At 38.2% G+C, this 19825-nt stretch overlaps 1 protein-coding gene across 1 annotated transcript in view; it reads right to left on the bottom strand.

Moving 5' to 3' along the window:
* Positions 1-19825, bottom strand: part of CDH8 (cadherin 8) — a 358755-nt gene that overhangs the window by 225671 nt on the left and 113259 nt on the right. The window lies entirely within an intron of this gene.

The raw sequence follows: 19825 nt of genomic DNA on the forward strand, positions 1-19825 counted from the left end.
CTCTCTCTCTCCCTCTCTCTCTCCCTCTCTCTCTCCCTCTCTCTCTCCCTCTCTCTCTCTGCCCCTTCCCTTGTACATGCATGTTCTCTCTCTCTCAAAAATTGAAATACAATAAAATAAAAATAAAAATTACAAACTGGATGTGCAGAGAAGAGAAACAATATATCCAAATTTGCATGTTTAACGAGCAGCCTCCCAGATCCACAGCTTCCTCTCCAGAGTCTACCTGTTCTCTGCTGCTCATTTGAGACTCTAGCATCTCATGTTGTACATTAAACCCTATTCTATAAAAGGTTATCTAAGTTGCCACCTGAATATTTTGATCCCCTGTATCTGAATAAAATTAATGTATTCACCTCCATGTCTTGCCTAAGTTTCTAAAGCCACTGAAAAATAAAAGATGATACAGTGAATCTTACATTTCATTGTCTAAATCCTACAGAAATGAGTTTCCTGGAAGGTAGACTGATACATTGTTATTCCCCAGCTTTCCATGATGCTCTTACCTAGGACAACCAAAAATTAAAAGGAAGTAATACGTAAGTCAACTTTATATTGAATCATAAAGGGGAAGAATGTTATTAAGACTGATTTCTCTTAAACAGGAGGGAGAAACGTGAATATCAAAAGAAAAACAAGTGAAGAAGGCCTGAGCATCTTCTCTCTTAAACAGAGAGCACTTTCCTCATTTCCCTATCAGTCTGGTGTGTACAGGAAGACTGAAGACACAGCATCATGTAAAAGGAGTTTACCGTTTGTCACGTTTCAAGATCAGCTGCCTTGTCACTCTGCGAGGCAGCACAGATCTTGATAACGTTCCAGCACCAAAACGCCTCATGTTTCCCCAAGACACTGAAGTTTGCTTCACCATGGGATTCCTGGAGTGCTGTCAGTTGTACCTGATACTTACCACCTCACGAACTGTTCTGTGTCTGGCCATGACCGAACCTCTCCTGGGCTCCTCTCCTGACCTCTCAGGAGCACAGATCATGAGAACGCAGATGTCCTTCACACCTGGCCTCAAGGCAGAAAGATCTTTTGTCTGTTTCCCTAACTGAAACTGAAATATGTAAAGAGAACACCGTTCGTTATTTTAGTCCTATCGTCCTTTTCTGTTTGTTGTGTGCCTGTTTGTTTTCTGAGATATACCTATGTTAGCCTCTTGCGAGGTACAGAAAACAATGGGGAACAATGTAAGCAGAGGCTCCATCTTCAGGAATGATAAGCACAGATAACTACACAAGTAACTAATTAATTATAATTTGTATGAAGGAAAAGACAGAATGATAGGAAGGCTTGAACACACTCGGAAGAAAGGATAAAAATCCAAACTAGAAGGATGACGAGGAATTAGACTCTCCTAGGCAAAATCAATGCCACATGTGGAGTCTCTGAGGCCATCACACACGAGGGACAAGAAGTAGGCCTGTGAGGGACAGTAAACAGCTTGAAAACACAGGGATGTTGGCACAAATTGAGCGGAGCATTAGCAGCCGTGTTGTAAATTTTGAACGATCTCTACAATGCAATGGAGAAACACTGACGATCAGTAAGCAGGAACATGCCATAATCAGAGAATGCACTAGAATTCACAGAATAGCGAATCCAGACAGCCAGCATGGAGGCCAGCCAGAAGTCTGAGTGAAATATAATGGTCTCTTGGACTAGGATGGGGAGGGAAGACACAGCAGTTGAAAAGGAGAAGGTGACCCTTCTCTACTGTAAAATGGTTCAAATCTGACTACATTTATTTCTAAGAGCAAAGGGAAGACACACAAGGGTGTTTGGCAAGGGAATGCCATGCTCAAAACCCTGTTTTAGAAATAATCACTCTTGCTATTATAAAACCACAGAGGAGGGGATCAATGATAACTATGACCTGTGACTTGCTTCTGAGCAATACAATACGGCCAAAGTGATGGGGCGAAGGGATTATGTCACACGAGACTGCTATGACTGTTATGCCAGAGACTCTCTCTTGGTGACTATGAAGGAGGAGGTTGCCATGTTCTGAGCTGTCACAGGGAAAGGCCATGCAGCGAGGAAGGGAAGATGGTCACCACACAGGAAAGAAACAGACGCCCTCTGGGGCGCCTGGGTGGCTTGGTCGATTAAGCATCTGACTTAAGCTCAGGTCATGATCTCATGAGTTCAAGCCCCACATCGGGCTCTTGTGCTGACAGCTCAGAGCCTGGAGCCTGCTTCAAATTCTGTGTCTCCCTCTCTCTCTGCCCCTCCCCTGCTTTTTCTCTCTCCTCTCTCCCTCTCCCTCTCAAAAATAAACATTAAAAAATAAAAAAAAAAATACGAAAAAGAATTGAAGGCCCTCAAGAAACTGAACACTGTCAATAACCATGAGACTTTGGAATTAGGATTCTTTCCCAGTAGAGCTTCAGATGAGATCTCAGTCCTGGCTGACACGTTGACTGCAGCTTTCCAAGATGCTTAAATGCAGAAGACCCATGGCTCTCCTTGCTTGGATCCTGTCCCACAGGTTGTATGAGATTCAGTTTTGGATGTGCTAGTTGTTAAAAACGCTTCCCAATCTCACATATACATGTCATGCGGGCAGTTGGGAGTTATAGGCCAGGAACTCAGCACAAAGTAAAGAAATGAGATATTAAAAATTCTTTCATTGGGGTGCCTGGGTGGCTCAGTTGGTTGAGCGGCCAACTTCAGCTCAGGTCATGATCTCATGACTTGAAGGCTCCTGAGTTCAAATCCTGTGTCAGGCTCTGTGCTGACAGCTTAGAGCCTGGAGCCCGCTTCAGATTCTGTGTCTCCTTCTCTCTCTGCCTCTCTCCTACTAAGGCTTTGTCTCTCTCTTTCTCAAAAATAAATAGAAATTAAAAATTAAAAAAAAAAATTCTTTCATAGAGTAGGTAAGATCACAGAAACAAAGAGTAAAGGTATAGTCTTAAGTAAAGGTAATAAAATAATTGATTATTTGAACAAACTAACTAGCTTAATTCTGAAAATGTATCCTAAACAAAAACCACCATGCAGGAAGACTCAAATTTACATACACTGATGCTCAGAGAATTCAGAAGGAGCATGCAAAGAAAGCCAATGAGGCAGACCTTTGGAACAGGTAGTTATGCCTCAGAGCCTGGGCCAAATGACATTGTTTGGAATATTACATACCAGAGTATTTTATCCTTTCACATAATTTTCCTTTTTAAGCCCCATTTTAAAGACAAAGAATCTCAGATTCAGAGAGGTAAATTCCCTTCCTAGGGTCACCCAATAGTTAGGAAGAGATCACAATTCAAACACAGTCTGGCTTCAAAGCCTAAGCATTTACCTTTGAATATTTCAAGGAAGCATTACATCAGACACAGGGAAGCAAATTTTTATATTCTCCACGCAGTCCTATGCCTAACCTTGGATCTTACATATCTAAGCATTCCCCACCCTGCTCAAATTGGTTTCTATAGTACCAGAAGCTCTAAAGAAGTTAAAGAGCTACAGATATATCTAACGAGTCAGGCAAATCTTAAAATTAATCAGGAATGTCTTTTCTGTTCAAAGCAAATGCCAAGTCTAATGTGTTCGAATGTCCCTTCAAAACCCAACATGGCTCTTGTGTCTGAGGCGTGGGGATAAGGAAGCTTCAAAACTGCCTTTTTCACCGAGGATGATAGCACAGCAATAACTCACTTTTATCATGACATCTTGAAATATCTTCTGATCAGATGTGTTTCACTTGATGGATATGAGGTAAAGGCTCCCACCAAATATTTGAAACAATCACACACTTTTCTTTTCATCCACCTGCTTGCTCACTGAATACAATGTTAACTGTTCGTACGCTCTGGATGGCTAAGGCCTAGGAATGGAAAGATGATGCTGAAATGTTTTCCATTTTGCAGAAATGGATCGTTTAGCAGAGCCCACACAGTCCTACTAGCACAGCCTCTGACCAATGCACAGGACTTGACTTCTGAGCAGATGATAGTGTGTGCCTATTCCTCATCTGTTCCAAAGATCTTAAGAAATGGCCACAGCTCCTCTAGTCACAGGAAACATGAAATTTTAATGGATCCCCTGCCATGCAAATCTTAGGTGAGCAAAATTCCCAGGGATATCTCCAGGCATCTCTGGGTCCTCCAGGCAGTCTTGGTTTCTGCTGTGATGGTCCTTCCACATCTTTGGCAAGATGTAAGTAGCTGGTGACCCTCCCTGCCAAACTATGTGCCCCCTGGTGGTAGGTATGGCTAAGAGAGAACATGGGCTGTGTGTGTCCTTGCATGGCATACACCAAAATGTAAACATGCACTTTGCATAACATGTTGCTCTCTAAAATAGGAGCAGCATTCCAGCAGGGTACTCTAGGTATGCAAGGAATCAGCATTAATTAGTTTCAAATCCACAGTGACAGACATATACCCATTCCATTCTCCTTTTATACTAAAGGCATAATCTCAGTTTTATGCCTATATGAGTTTAACAGCTGATATTTGCCAATATGCTTTAATATACCAAGGCACATGAAGGCCTACAAATAAAAGCCTTCATCAGGCAACAGTGTCTATACAAAAGTCAATGACTTTTATATATTTACCTATATCTCACATGATGTCTACCTAATGTTATGTATATGTTTCATTATATCTAATGTTACATTTGACATTTATCTATTTAAGGCAAATGATACTAGTGATGAAATAAAGTTTCCTTTTTATTTGTATTTATTTTTTAGAGAGAGAAAAACAAGAGTATGGGCAGGAGAGGAGCAGAGAGAGAGGGAGACACAGAATCCGAAGCAGGCTCCAGGCTCTGGGCTGTCAGCACAGAGCCAGATATGGGACTCGAACCCAAGAACTGTGAGATCATGACCTGAGCTGAAGTCGGACACTTAACCGACTGAGCCACACAGGTACCCCCTAAAGTTTCCTTTTTAAATGATAATTTATATCAGTAAACAAAATTATAATAGTTTTCTCTAACATGACATGTTCCATGTAATTAATGTCATACTTGATATAGGACAAAAATCCCAGCGGCAAATCTCAAAGGACTAAAGGTCAGTTTGGGGCTCTAAGGAAACTACTAGGGGTTTGCAATATGGCCTACAGACTCTAGAGAATGAATTCTTAACCACTAGGTCCTTCTTTCTGCACACAGAGTTGAGTTTTCATCTCTGTGACTTTACTGTACAAAAATGTAGGTGGTTTGATGATAACATTAGAGACAATGGAGAAACAGGGAGTGAAATGTTTAAAAAAAAATAAAAGGTAGAAGGCTCCTCAGTGGCTCATATGGTTAAGTGTCTGACTCTTGATTTTGGCTCAAATCATGATCTCACGGTTTGTGGGATCAAGCCCTGTGCTGGGTGTGGAGCCTGCTTGGGACTCTCTCCTCTTTCTCTGCCCCTCCCCTGCTCATGCTCATGTGCACTTGCTCGCTCTCTCTCTCTCTCTCTCCCTCCCTCCCTCCCTCTCACAAAAACAAAAAGAAAAGGCAGAACTGCAGTTTGGGTGTTTTTCCCCTTTGGGGTAAAAGTAATTCTAATATGTAAATTTCTTTTACAAAAAAGTGAGATTTGGAGCATCCGAGTGGCTGAGACAAGCATCCTACTCTTGATTTGGGCTCAGGTCATGATCCCAAGGTCATGGGATGGAGCTCCACGATAGGATCCACACAGAGCAGAGGATAGAGCCTGCTAGAGATTCTCTCTCCTGTCTCCTTCTGCCCCTCTCCCCAGGCTCATCCTCGCTCACCCTCTCTCTCTGTCAATCAATCAATCAAACTGTTTCAGGCAGATTAGAAACCACTTCTGTGTCCCATGGATGCAGACTTACCAAACCAATTCTGGCCTTGATGTGGAAGTTCCCACTGTCTGCCTTGAGCTGGGTACGTGGTGAAAGGACATGCGAAATAACATATCTAATGGTAAAGTCACCTTCTAACACCAAAACCAAAAAGAAAAGAGGAGAAGTGTGGGAGGAATCAACAGGATAAAGGAATTTAAAAAGCACCATATTCACTGATTCATTCACGTGTCTCGTAAATATGGTTGAACTGGTTTCAAGCTTGTCTGGAGCATTGAGAGAAAGAAATGAGACACAAAAGCCAAAAGGAGTGCATGAGTCCAACTGTGTCAAGCACAAAGCAGGCAAAACATTATACTTTTAGAAGTGAGGATACAGGTTACTCTTGTGGAAATAGTGTCAGGAAGAAGCCCAAGAATGAATTTTGCAAGGCAAATACTATACTGATTTTTTTTCTATTTGGGTGCTAATTACATGAAACTGTTCAGTTTGTGAGCATGTGCTCTTATGACATATGCACTTACTGTGTGGATATTATACTTTAATGCATAATTCAAAAATATGTACCAGGGACAAGAGAAGGCAAACATGCAGAAAAGCCTGAATAAGAACAAGAATTGCCTTCTGTGCTTATGAAAATTCTAAGTCACCAATGCCCTTAGTGCTACATGAAGCAGGGAGACAATGCTGGCTTCACAACACATGGTCTTACTTTCCTTGCTGTAGGGTCCCCCTAACAGGTGCTCAGAGGGACTTGCACTGTTGCACTTGCTCTTGCACCATTGGTGGGAATGCAAACTCGTGCAGCCGCTCTGGAAAACAATGCAGAGGTTCCTCAAAAAATTAAAAATAGAACCACCCTATGACCCAGCAATAGCACTGCTAGGAATTTACCCAAGGGATACAGGAGTGCTGATGCATAGGGGCAATGGGACCCCAATGTTTATAGCAGCACTTTCAACAATAGCCAAATTATGGAAAGAGCCTAAATGTGTATCAACTGATGAATGGATAAAGAAGATGCTGTTTATATATACAATGGAATACTACTCAGCAATGAGAAAGAATGATATCTGGCCATTTGTAGCAACATGGATGGAACCAGAGGGTATTATACTGAGTGGAATCAGTCAGAGAAAGACAGATACCATATGTTTTCACTCATATGTGAATCTTGAGAAAATTAACAGAAGACCATAGGGGAGGGGGGGGCGAGTTACAGCGAGGGAGGCAGGCAAACCACAAGGGACTCTTAAATACAGAGAAAGAACTGATGGTTGATGAAGGTTGGGGAGAGGGGAAACTGGGTGATGGGCATGGAGGAGGGCACTTGTTGAGATGAGCACTGGGCGTTGTATGAAGCTGATTTGACAATAAATTATTTTTTAAAAAAAGCGTGCTCAGAGTGCACATACACAGCATTTCCTGGAGCTGCAAGACACTGCAAGAGCCACTCTTAAGGCAGATCCTGGCACTTCTCCTTTCGTTTAATTTTGACATTGTAACTTGTTACATATACATAAATGTGTGGGGACTGTTTAATATTATTTCATTGTTACCTAATGGTATCAGCAGCCCTAAAAATTACAAAGGAATAACAACACCAAAAAAAAAAAAAAAAAAAAAGGATCCCGGGGTGATTATCATTATTCAGATGGTTTTGTCAAGGTGAGAAAAAGGACACTAAAGACATACTCAGGAATGAATTTTGTCCTTTGTTTTCAGTCTTGATCATCCAGCTTTTCTTTAATAGTAATTTTTAAAAGAACAAAGCACAGAAGATGGCATGTTATCTGACATCCATTAAAAGCATCTATGAATATAAATGGGTGGAAGAGTGACATTGCATTTGGCATGAAGGGTCTTTTTTCACACTGAACTGAGAATATTCCTTCACTCATTTTCTCTTTCCTTCCCAGGTCAAGGAGATACATGACCTTTTCAAAAGCCTGGGAGAAGGGATATCCCATCCCCAATTCCAGTTTAAACATTCCCAAGAATGCAATATTTCAGTTCATTGTGTTTAAATGAGCAGCAGTTGATGGCAGATGAAGACAAAACTTCCTCTTTTACTCATATTATATTATGAAGATAAGCACGACATATTACTAATGCCACACCTTGCCCTGAAGAGCCAAGATGTTTCAGAAGGAAGACACAAGAGTGATAGTCTATTCTCTAGGTTTATATAATGAAAAAAGAACTTCATATAATTTCAGTGTGCATAAATATTGATTATCTTTATACAGGGTTAACATATCCAGGAAGAAAAATGCTTCTATATCCCTTCTCTAATAGACCAAACTTCCTGTGAATAATTTCTTTCCACTGGCACCGACAACACACAAAAGACAATTATATATTTCTTATGAAATTTTTGTTTTTAAGAAACATAGTATGTCCCTCCCCTTGTGGAGTTGTCATGTACAGATGGAGTATCATGGGAAGCCAGTGATGGGAATTACCTAAGACTCAGTATGTTTCTAGAAAACCAGAGACTAAAAAATCCAGTAAGAACTTGCAGAGTCTTTTCTTTGTTACTTATTCATCATTTTCTTTTCTTTGTTACTTAGTTCATCTCCCTACCTCTCTCGGTCAAGTGTACCTTTTTGATTTCTCTAATAGACACCGTGAAAAGATGATGTCTACATAGTGATTTACATGTTCACATATTTACATGTTGAGCTGCTTAGAAAGATACTATTTCAAAATCTTCTGAGTCTTCATGGCAAATTCCTGGGGTTGAGACTAAGTAAATTCGATGTGATCAAACGTCTACCTGTGTTCCAGAACAGAAGCAACCTTATATAAACTGACTGTTAATTATCCATACTGTCAACAGGGAGATGGACAGTTAGCAGAGATTAAACACAGCATGAGTTAAGCAGACACTCAATGGATGTTCACTACAGCCTGAAAGAGGTAGGTTCTCCATAGGTGGTTATGGACTAGAAGATACTCATTTTTTCACTCATTCCCTTTTTTCACACAAACTTTCAAAAAGCAGGAATGGGCAGAGTAATGTTGTTAGTGGCAAGCTGGTGAACAGTGCCTATGAACAACACACAAAGAATAGAATAAAGAGGACTCATTTTGACCAGAATAAAGGAAAGATTAAAAAAATGGGGGCGCCTGGGTGGCTCAGTCAGTTGAGCATCCGACTTCGGCTCAGGTCACGATCTCACAGTTTGTGAGTTCGAGCCCCGCGTCGGGCTCTGTCCTGACATCCCGGAGCCTGCTTCGGATTCTCTGTCTCCCTCTCTCTCTCTGCCCCTCTCCTGCTCATGCTTTCTCTCTCTCTCTCTCTCTCTCTCTCTCTCTCTCTCTCTCTCGTTCTCTCTCTCAAAAATAAATAAACATTTAAAAAAATTTAAAAAAATCCTCTTGGGTTGCATTTCCAAAGGTCTGACAGTATTTTAAGATAGTTCCTGTTTGTAATGTGATGACTGGAACTCATTCAAGTACTTATGTCCATCTCTATATTAACTGATTGCTTTCTATTCTAGGTTTTTGATGACCTGATGATCAAAGAGGGATATCTTTATAGTGTTTTGTAGATTATAGATAGGGCTTTGTGGTTAGTACTTCCATTGAACCAATTAAAATTTCTTATAAAATTAAATATAAGCAGTCATACCCCTAGATATTTATCCAACTAAATTTAAAACTAACTTCTAGGGGCACCTGGGTGGCTCAGTCAGTTAAGGGTCCTACTTCAGCTCAGGTCATGATCTCACAGTTAATGGATTTGAACCCTGCATCAGGCTCTGTGCTGACAGCCTGGATCCTGGAGCCTGCTTCAGATTCTGTGTCTTCCTCTCTCTCTGCCCCTCCCTTGCTCATGCTCGCTCACTCTCTCTCTCTCTCTCAAAAAAAAATAAGAAAAATAATAATAAACATTAAAAAAACTAATTTCTAAACAAAAACTTACACATGAATGTTTAGAGCAGCTTTATTTATCATCACACAATACTGGAAGCAATAAAAATATCCTTCAATAGGTGAATGGATAAACAAACTATGGTAATCCATATGACTCAATACTACCTATTGGTTAAAAGGAATGAACTATTAAGCCATGCAAAAACATGGATGAATGAATCTTAAGAGCATACTACTAAGTGAAAGGTCTACATACTATATTATTTCTTTGTAGGACATTCTAGGAAAGAATCAATAAACAGATCAGTGCTTACTGGGAGTTAAGGATATGAGAAAGTTTAATAGGTAAAGCTCAAGAGATATTTTTAAAGCAGTAAAATATTCTGTATGATACTGTAATGATGGAATCATGGCACAACATACTTATCAAAACTATTAAAATTTATAGCACAATGAGTAAATCTTAATATATGCAAATTAAAAAAATGGATAATAGAGTTTCCCAGGATAAAATATAACCTGTGAGAAAATAATGCCACTATATTACATATGTATTTTAGAACTTACTGAGGGCAATGGGGGAAAAAGGGGGACCTAAGTGTGTGAGTGTTTGTATATGTTTGTATATGTGTGTATATAAGTATACTGTGTTTGTATATATACACATTAACATAATAATACACTAACATACTAACGTATATACTAATACGTGGATTAGATTATTAGTACATATACTACTATCCATATATATTTGTACAATATATATGTGGTGTGTGTGTGTGTGTGTGTATAATTTAGTATATCCACATATATTTGTCCTCCCCGTATCAGCTGAGAGGGCCTAGAAGCAAAGGCAACTCAGTAGGAACAAATACACCCAATACTCATCTTGGTTTGTAACACTCCAATAAAAGGAACTGGGGTTCCTTGGAAAAATAGTTTATTCTAGAATTGGAGTAATAATTATACAAGATGAGCCTGGAGCATCATGAAGTGCAAGAAAGTAAGAAAGTAAATAAGTGCTAAAATCTAAACCAAAGTACTGATGATGATGATGATGATGATGATGATAATGATGGACGGATGGATGTTAAAGGGACACAGGAAACAACTAAAATGCCTTCCAGCAGCCAAAGCTGACAAAGAAATTGAGCAAGAAAATAAAGTTGTATTGGATTATAAGCCAAGATACAAAAGAAATAACACTTGAGTACACATATTGGTGAAAGGAAAGGAAAGGAAAGGAAAGAAAAGAAAAAAGAAAAGAAAAAAAAAAGAAAGGAAAAATACAGAAGAGAAAAATCTCATATGTATGAGAAATCACATGAGCAATGCTATTATGTGGTGTGGGAGGAAAGCATAACCTTCCACTCTTTATTTTTTTTTTTAATTTTTTTAACGTTTATTTATTTCTGAGACACAGAGAGACAGAGCATGAACGGGGGAGGGTCAGAGAGAGGGAGACACAGAATCTGAAACAGGCTCCAGGCTCTGAGCTGTCAGCACAGAGCCCGACGCGGGGCTCGAACTCACGGACCGCGAGATCATGACCCGAGCTGAAGTCGGCCGCTTAACCAACTGAGCCACCCAGGAGCCCCGACCTTCCACTCTTTAAATATATACTGCACACTGACACTTCCTTCCAAAGGGTACAGTATGGAAAAGGAGGGAGAGAGTAACTTTATGGTAGAGGAATCTAATAAAATAATACCTCAGCCAAGTGATCAAGATTAACATCAACAAGAATAAATCCTACTGACAGTAGGTACCCTTGATATAATGTGATGAAAATGTCACTTTTACTTCTGTGGTCTTCCTCCCCAGACACCTTCTCCCCTTCTCCCACATTGAATATATTTCTTGAACTCAGATGGCTCCTGTGGCTTGCAAAGATTCATAATTGTTCGATAATGATGAGATCTGAAAAATGTGACATGGTTATATAGGGAAGACTCTTTGGTGTCATGCTCACTGACAAAAAGAAAATGAATAAAATCTTCTTGGCAACAAATATGGTTATACTGACTTTAAACTCTTCAAATGCAGGCACAAGGGATGAAAACCTGTTCCCTTACAATGGGAGATGTATTTGAAGCAATCCATGTATTCTCATCTACAGCCTCCTATATAACTATTTTTTTGTCTTTTTTTAGGATATCGAATTATATATCAAGTACACACACACACACACACACACACACACACACACACACAGCTCTTTTATCCATAGGTCTACATTTTACATATCTGTGTATCTTTATTTTTCCCCTTTTAACAGCTCTATCACTTTTTATCTATTAATCTATGTGCTTATCTACACATACAGCTATCTCGCCATATAAATCTCATTGTTTTTCTCTATGTGAAGTTATTGGTAAGCAGAATAGGAATAACAACAACACATACCTCATAAAACAACCAAGGAATAAAGCGCTTGGTTCTAAAAAAATCAAATGGTAATTTTTAAAGTCCAGTGAATCCAGGAAGTACTATTATTAAGCCCATCATACACAAATATCAAAGTTAAAGAAATAATATTAATAAATGCATAGACATTCTAAGGAATTCCCACCAGCTCCAAGAGGCAAGGTTCTGAGAAGAGCATGCTGATACCAAAAATATATTGACAAAGGTGTCCTACATTCATTTTCAGCCAAGACTTCAGAATTTCACAAATGCATGTTTTGGAGCTGCCCTGACATGCAGTTGATTCATGTCTCTAGCAGGCGAATGTGGGCAAAGATTGAACTCTATAAGCTTTTACTCTTTGGTTCCTTTTAATTCATGATTTCCTGGAATGACAACATAACAGAAAAACTCCTAACACTGTGGGTGTTGATACTAATTCACAGAGCTCTGGACACAAGCATGGCTTGAATAACTTACAGAAGACTTGCCCTTTTGCTTCTGGAATCAATAAATATGGTGAGTCCTAAAATATTAATTCTCTTATGAGGGCAAAAAGACAAGGAAGACAGCAGATCATTGGATTGTCTAGGTAGAATACTACCTTGGTTTCTCAAACCTCAACCTATAATACAAAGTTTTTCTGGAGGTATTTTAATTTTCCTTATGATAAGTACAGATTTGCTGATCAGAGAATACTTTCAGTATTTCAAATATGTATCCCTAATGAAGGTTAGCTTCTTTATGCAAAATAGAAACTACACAATCCTCACGTCATCTTTGAGTTTTGGAACCACAGCTGTTATAGGCATTCATATCAGGTAGAGCAGCTGGATTTCTTTTGAGAGTATTTATTTCAATCCCCATGATTTCCTACCCATGTTTTCCTAAAGAATTGCAGTTTTGCTCATCACTCTGAATCAAACAAGACAAAAAAATATAATCAAATCCATCAAGATATGTATTTCCCTTTCTTCATTTTGCATCTTTCCATTAAAATAGAGAAAAGTACCATTTTTTTTAAATCCAGACAAGAAATCTACAACCTCTACATTATAAGAAAGGAGAATGTGAAGCTTAAGACTGTTTGTTAGTATGAACATTCTTTGATATTTTAAGCTTATGTGACAAAAAATGTTTCTTTAATAATAATAAAAAAAGAATATGGGAATGAACTCTTTATTACTTTGGGAATCTTGTTCATATGACTGAAATAAGTACCAGGAAGTGACAAGAATGACAAGTTAATCCATGTAAGCTACAGTTGTCATAATTTTTAATTCACTCTTTAGAAACTGCAGATTTTACTATTTAGCTACATGCTAAACTAATATGTGGCCTTGCATAGAATCAAAAATCTCTTCTCTTTGGACATGTGTTTGTAAAGCTTGTATAGTATAAAATTATGCAGTGCTGCAAAATATTTATTTAAAAAATAGCTTCTGGGATCATATAAATGTCTGAATCTCTGAAAGAGCATGTAATACAAATTTATCAAATTATGACATAATAATAAAGACTCAGAAGTACAAAAAACATTGCATTTTCCAAAATTCAGTGTTTATCAATTGAATTTGATTTTTTTAGTAAACCTATTTTGAATACAGATTGGAAAATGTTGCTATAGGTCCAGTATACAACAAGAAACAACTGAGGAATAGAGGAGAACAAAAGTAGAGAGTAGTATAAGTTTTCTGCCTCCATTCCTGTTTTCCTGCCATCTGAACAATTTCGTGCAAAAGCCATTAAGTGTGACTGGGCAAGATACTAATCTGTGTAAGAATAGAAAGATGAAGGGAGAGTATGACAGCAGATAAACATTTATGTGAGAGATCTGGGGTTGGTCAGAAGGAGCAAATGGAAATCCCTTATTACAGGATGTGAAGGGTGATCCAAATAATAAATATATTGAGGATAAGGAAACTCCAGTTTCTTACAGCTGGAGAAGGGAAAAAAATATACAATGAACCCTCTGTTGTTGCATTAGAACTGGAGGTTTAGAGCCAAACTTATGGTTTTCAATAGATCGATTGTGCATTAGTTTCTGAAGGCTACCATAACAAATGATCACAAATTGGATTGCTGAGAACAGTAGGAATTTATTGTCTCACAGTGGTGGAGTCCAAAATCAGTGTTGACTGGCCCACATTTCTTCTGAAGAATGTTCCCTTGCCCCTTCCAGCTACTAGTAGCTCTTGACATTTCTTAGGGCAGTATTCTAATCTCTGCCTCTATCTAACTCATGGCCTGGACTTAACTACTTACATCTGTAAAGACTCTATTTCCAAATAAAGGTAAAATCTAAAGTCCTGGCAGACAAAACTTGAGGGGAACACTGTTCAACTCAATACAGATAAGTGTGTGTGTGTGTGTGTGTGTGTGTGTGTGTGTGTACACACGCTCTCATATGTTACTTCGTTCTGCCCTGTCCGCTGAGAAGATATGGGAGGAGCAACACCCTGGTAGCAATGCATACAACCAATACCCTGCATTTGACGCCAAATACAAGTCTGTTTTAAATGGAACCAAGTGTCTTTGTATAAATGGCAAATTCCAGGGCCGGGGCATGGAAAATACAAAAAAAAACCTAGAACACTCTCGCCAGAGATAAGACTGTACCCAAAGAATGATGAGGCATGTCAATAGGACACAGAAAAAATTTCAAGAGCATGTCATGACCAAGCCTGATACAAATATGATTCATAACTATTATCATGGCATTAAGATAAATAATGATAATAACAGTATATAACTCACTAAATAAAACAGAAATCTTGAAGTCCAAATTCACATAAATACACAAGCAAATAAATGGGAAGAAAAGAATGTTTTTCCTTAAAGAAGAATATCAAGTAATCAATGCAGACTGAATGAGGGAATTAGTACAACCACCATTTGGCAGCTGTCATGGTAATAATTCAGCCAAGAAACTTCAATGAATGCTAAAACTGGGGGTGTAGTAATTTGATGAAGAATAAGATATTTACTTAGGCTCAAAGCATCTGCCCACAAAGTTGTTATTAAGTACAAAGAGTAAAAATAAAATAACTTTACAATGGAGGCACATGGTGGACACTGCCTTAATGAAGTCATCAAAAGTTATTATCACCAATAATGTCAAAATCTTGTACCACGTGATACAAATCAATAAGATATCATTTGTGATATCACTTTCCAAGATGCATATTCTGGATCTAATCTCAAGGAAACCTCAGACAAATCCTAACTAAGGAATTCTATAGATTAACTCTTCTATAATGTCCAACTAGAAGGGTCATAAAAGCAAAGGAAAGACTTAAGAACCATTCCAGATTGAAGCACTCTAAGGACACATACTGGTAATGTACCTACAGTCCTGGATTTGATACTTTTAATACAAAAGAACATTACTGCCATGATTGGAGACATGTGACTGAGTTCTGTGCTTTCAATAGCAATGGTACATCAATATAAATTTCCTGATGGTGATGGCTGCATTGTGCATTGTGGGAAGGACTTACTGAGGTTTTCCATGGTGATGGGGCATCAAGTCAGCAACTCACTCTCAAATGGTTCAAGGAAAATACACTTGAACTACATTTACTCCTTTTCTCTAATATTAAATATATTCCAAATCAAAGATGATAAAAAACACCAAATAAATAATAAGTATTTTATGTGGGCCTTCCTCATAAGAAGATTTGAGGATGTTTATCATAAAAGGACATATTTATAACAAAAAGGCTTAATATTAATGGCAAGAGAAGATAGATAGAAAATGACGGAAATTATTTTCAAATTTTAACATTTTCCTTTGTGTGAGTTAGTGTTCATGGAGAATGAGTTTATGTGTGTATTGCGTATTGACTTCCATAACCGCTTCAGTTGTGAGTCTATGGAAAGCAGTAAGAATTGCCTTTTTAAAATAGATCTTACTGGGGCATCTGGATGGCTCAGCCAGTTGAGCGTCTGACTTCAGTTCAGATCATGATCACAGTTCAGTTCACGAGTTCAAGCCTTGCTTGGGGCTCACTGCTTGTCAGCATAGAGCCTGCTTTGGATCCTCTGTCCCCCTCTCTCCCCCTTCCCAACCCACACTCTTTCTTTCTCTCAAAACAGAAACATTAAAAAATAAAACAAAATAAAATATATCATACTAAGTCATCTCTTAACTTTCTCCCGATATTTTGGTGGATATTTTTGGTGGATAGTACATTCTCCTTTTGCATTCACAACCAGGAAATTCAGAGTCAATCTCAGTTACTCTCTTTAATCTTTATTATATTAGCAGCACTTCAGGGTCAGTCTTCACCACATGGCTCCTAATTAATTTTATTGTTATCTGAATATGTATGTGATGCATTGTTCTTAAATTTGTAAACTGCTTCTGTGCCTAGGTTGAAAATTGTGCAACTCTCTACCCAAACTTTTCCTTTCCAAATCCTGTCTTCGTTTTTTATTTAGTTTGCAAAGTATATTGACCTCAAGCGATCATCTACCTCGGAAAAACATTAACTATTATAAATATGCAGCAGAAACATAGTGCTCATATAAACAAAATTCTCTAGAGATATTATCAAAGATGAGTACAGCATACTGGTTAAATCCATGAGAGCTAGAGCCAGATGTCTGGATTTAAATCCCAGCTCCTTCACTTAATATCTGGATTTGGATTAGCTATTATTTTCCCTGTTTTTCTGATTAAAAATATGAGAAATAAGGAGTTAATATCAGTACTGGTGGTGGAGGGCTGTCGCAGATATTAAAAGCATTTAACACAGCTTCTGGCATATAGCAACTTTTCAATACACGTTGATCATCCTTAGAGAAGCCCGGAATCACAAAGAAAACTAAGAAAACCTCTAGTGTTATATATCATATAATTGTGTACTCTCCAATGCAGTAACATCTAGCAGCTTAAGCGCTATTTGACTTCTCATTCGTTCACCACTACTTTCACTAATATGGCCTTTTGAATGAAACAGGGTTCATTCCAACATATGTATTTTTTTGAAATAAAAAGGTAAGGCTTGCTGAGAAGTTTTTCACTGACCAAGGCATTCATATAGGTTACTGAAACTTACTAGTAGAAGTAACTCACGAATGGATGGCTGTAAAGAAACTCATACACCCTCGTCACTAACTCTTTGCTCTGCCAAGTACTTTACATATAATCACTAAATTCTTCCCAACATATTTATTTAGGTAGAGATCACTGTGCACACTATAAAGTAAGGCTTCTACAGATTTTGTCACACAAATGGAAGGCAGATTTGCAGGCCACTAATCTGAGATTCTATTTTCAACTCAAATAAAAAGTTTATTTTATCTGAACACAGGTTCAGGCATATGGTCAGGGTTAAACACCCTTCACCCCAATGTACCACAGCATTAAAAATATTTATGTTGTCTGAAACTCAATAGGTATAGGCAAATCTGCATTGAAAAACCCACCTCAACAATGCTAGTTTGGGATTCACAGTTAAAATCAGACAAGCTCACATGCCACTCTTTATGTGGTATTGCTATAAAAGAGAATTCTCATCAAGTTCTGAAATTCACAGTAGAATATAAAAGAGCTGTGTCTCTAGCTTCCAAGTAAGATATTTCTAAAATAATTTGGCTGCCATTTGGGCAAATATATATGTGTGTTTTGTCTTGACAGCCTGTCAGCTGGCAGACAGTTCTTGAACATCACATTCATTTCAATTTAATATTGGTAAATTTCTCAATTAGAATTTTATTTTTCACTTTCTGCACAATGAAACCCCCAGTCCTTGCTGGCATTCCTCAGGGTGTGCAGGTGCAAGTGCTGGCATTTCTGCAGTAGCAAAGGAAGAAAAATGAAAGAACTAAGGAGGGGAGGGAAGAGCCAGGCTGAGAGAGAACAGTGGTAATGGGGAGAGAAAGGAGATAGTAGCTGACCTTCATCCTGATATTCACCTTCATGAGAAATGAAGGGAATAATTCACAGTTGACAATAAAATAGTGCAGTTGCTTCTGCTTCCTTTAACCAGAGAGGCTGGAGTCAAGCAGAAACCAGACACCCAATGCGTAAAATCAATACTTGAGCAAAGGTCCAAAGGTAACGTGGGAAACAGATTAATAAAAATGATTTTAAAAACTGCAACAGCCAATTCTGCACAATTACTTACTTTACAGCATACCTTTACCTTGTGTTTCCTCATGCGATTCTCACACAATGAAAGCAAGATGGAAATTATTATCTTTGCATTATAGCTTGGGAAAATAAGCAATAATTTAACCTCCCTGAACTTCAAAGTCAACCAGATAATAAGGGATGGAACTAGGATTCAAAACTCCATCTAACTTCAAAAACCACACTTTCAATCGCAGCAAAAACCACAGGTTTTTGGAAGAGATGTCAAAGGCTATACATCTTTTAAAAAATAACTGTGTATATGTTACTATAGATGATTTCTTTTAGTCTCTACTTAATTATCAAGAAAATGAATACATAGGTGTATATTTATACACTATTATGTAGCTAATATTATGTTATTTCCTTTAGTCTCTACGTAATTATCAAGAAAAATCTTTTAAATAGAGGAAAAAATGCATACATAAGTATACATTTATACACTGTATTATGTAGCTAATATTATGTTTAATATGCTTTTCTCAGCTGAATGATCTTGAAGTCTTCAGAAGTTTTGGGGGTTTTCTTTCCCAATGTATTTATAAAGTACATGACTCATATACACAGTAAAGGAAGCCTCTGACATATTTACAATAAATAGATATAGATTTGGTCATTATGATGCAGGAATCGTAATCATGAATTGCAATCAACAGTTCATCACTTATTAGCAATTAAGACAAAGTGTTCTGTATGTATTGTAGGTATCAGGAGTCCTTTAAAACCATCTTACTATAATTTAGATAAAAAATAAAAAGACAAATTAGAGAAATTCTTTGCTCTAAATGAGTTGATCAAAGAAAAAGAGGAGGGGAAAAAAAGAAAAAATAGTTTCTGAGTTCCTGTTTTCATGTCAGATTTTTAATTCTTTTAATGTTTATTTTTGAGAGAGAGAGAGAGAGAGAGAGAGAGAGAGTGAGCGAGCGTGCAAACAGGGGAGGGGCAGAGAGAGGAAGACACAGAATCTGAAGTAGGCTTCAGAGTTTGAACTGTCAGCACAGAGCCCAATGGGGGGCTCAAACTCAACAAGTGTGAGATCATGACCTGAGCCAAAGTCAGAAGCTTAACCAACTGAGCCACCCAGTTGCCCCTGCATGTCAGATTCTTAAAGAAGTATAAACATGGAGATGCTTTTGCTCATTTGTGGGTGTCTCCTTGTGGTGATGGTAGAAAGCTAATTGCTTGCTAAAAAGCCATAGAAGTTTCCCTAGAAAACAGGTCATTTCAACCAGGTGTAGAAGAGCAACTGGATTTTGATGATGATGATGATGATGATGATGATGATGGAGGAGGAGGAGGAGGAGGAGGAGGAGGAGGAGGAGGAGGAGAAGGAGAAGGAGAAGGAGAAGGAGAAGGAGAAGGAGAAGGAGAAGGAGAAGAACAAGAACAAGAACAAGAACAAGAACAAGAACAAGAAGAAAGTAGAATTCCTTGCACAAGAGATGGGTAGAGTGGAGTCCTGGCAAGAGATAACATGGGTAAGATAGGAAGACCTAAAATGCTCATTCACTGTTGCAGTGGGTCTATTTACCAAAGTTATAATGTAGGTTAAGAGCAAAGAAATCAAATGAAGCCAAGCTATTTACCTAACTGTGGCCTTCAATTTATACGTTTACTTGTGTCT

The sequence above is a fragment of the Panthera uncia genome (assembly GCF_023721935.1).
Source record: "Panthera uncia isolate 11264 chromosome E2 unlocalized genomic scaffold, Puncia_PCG_1.0 HiC_scaffold_20, whole genome shotgun sequence".
NCBI lineage: Eukaryota > Metazoa > Chordata > Mammalia > Carnivora > Felidae > Panthera > Panthera uncia.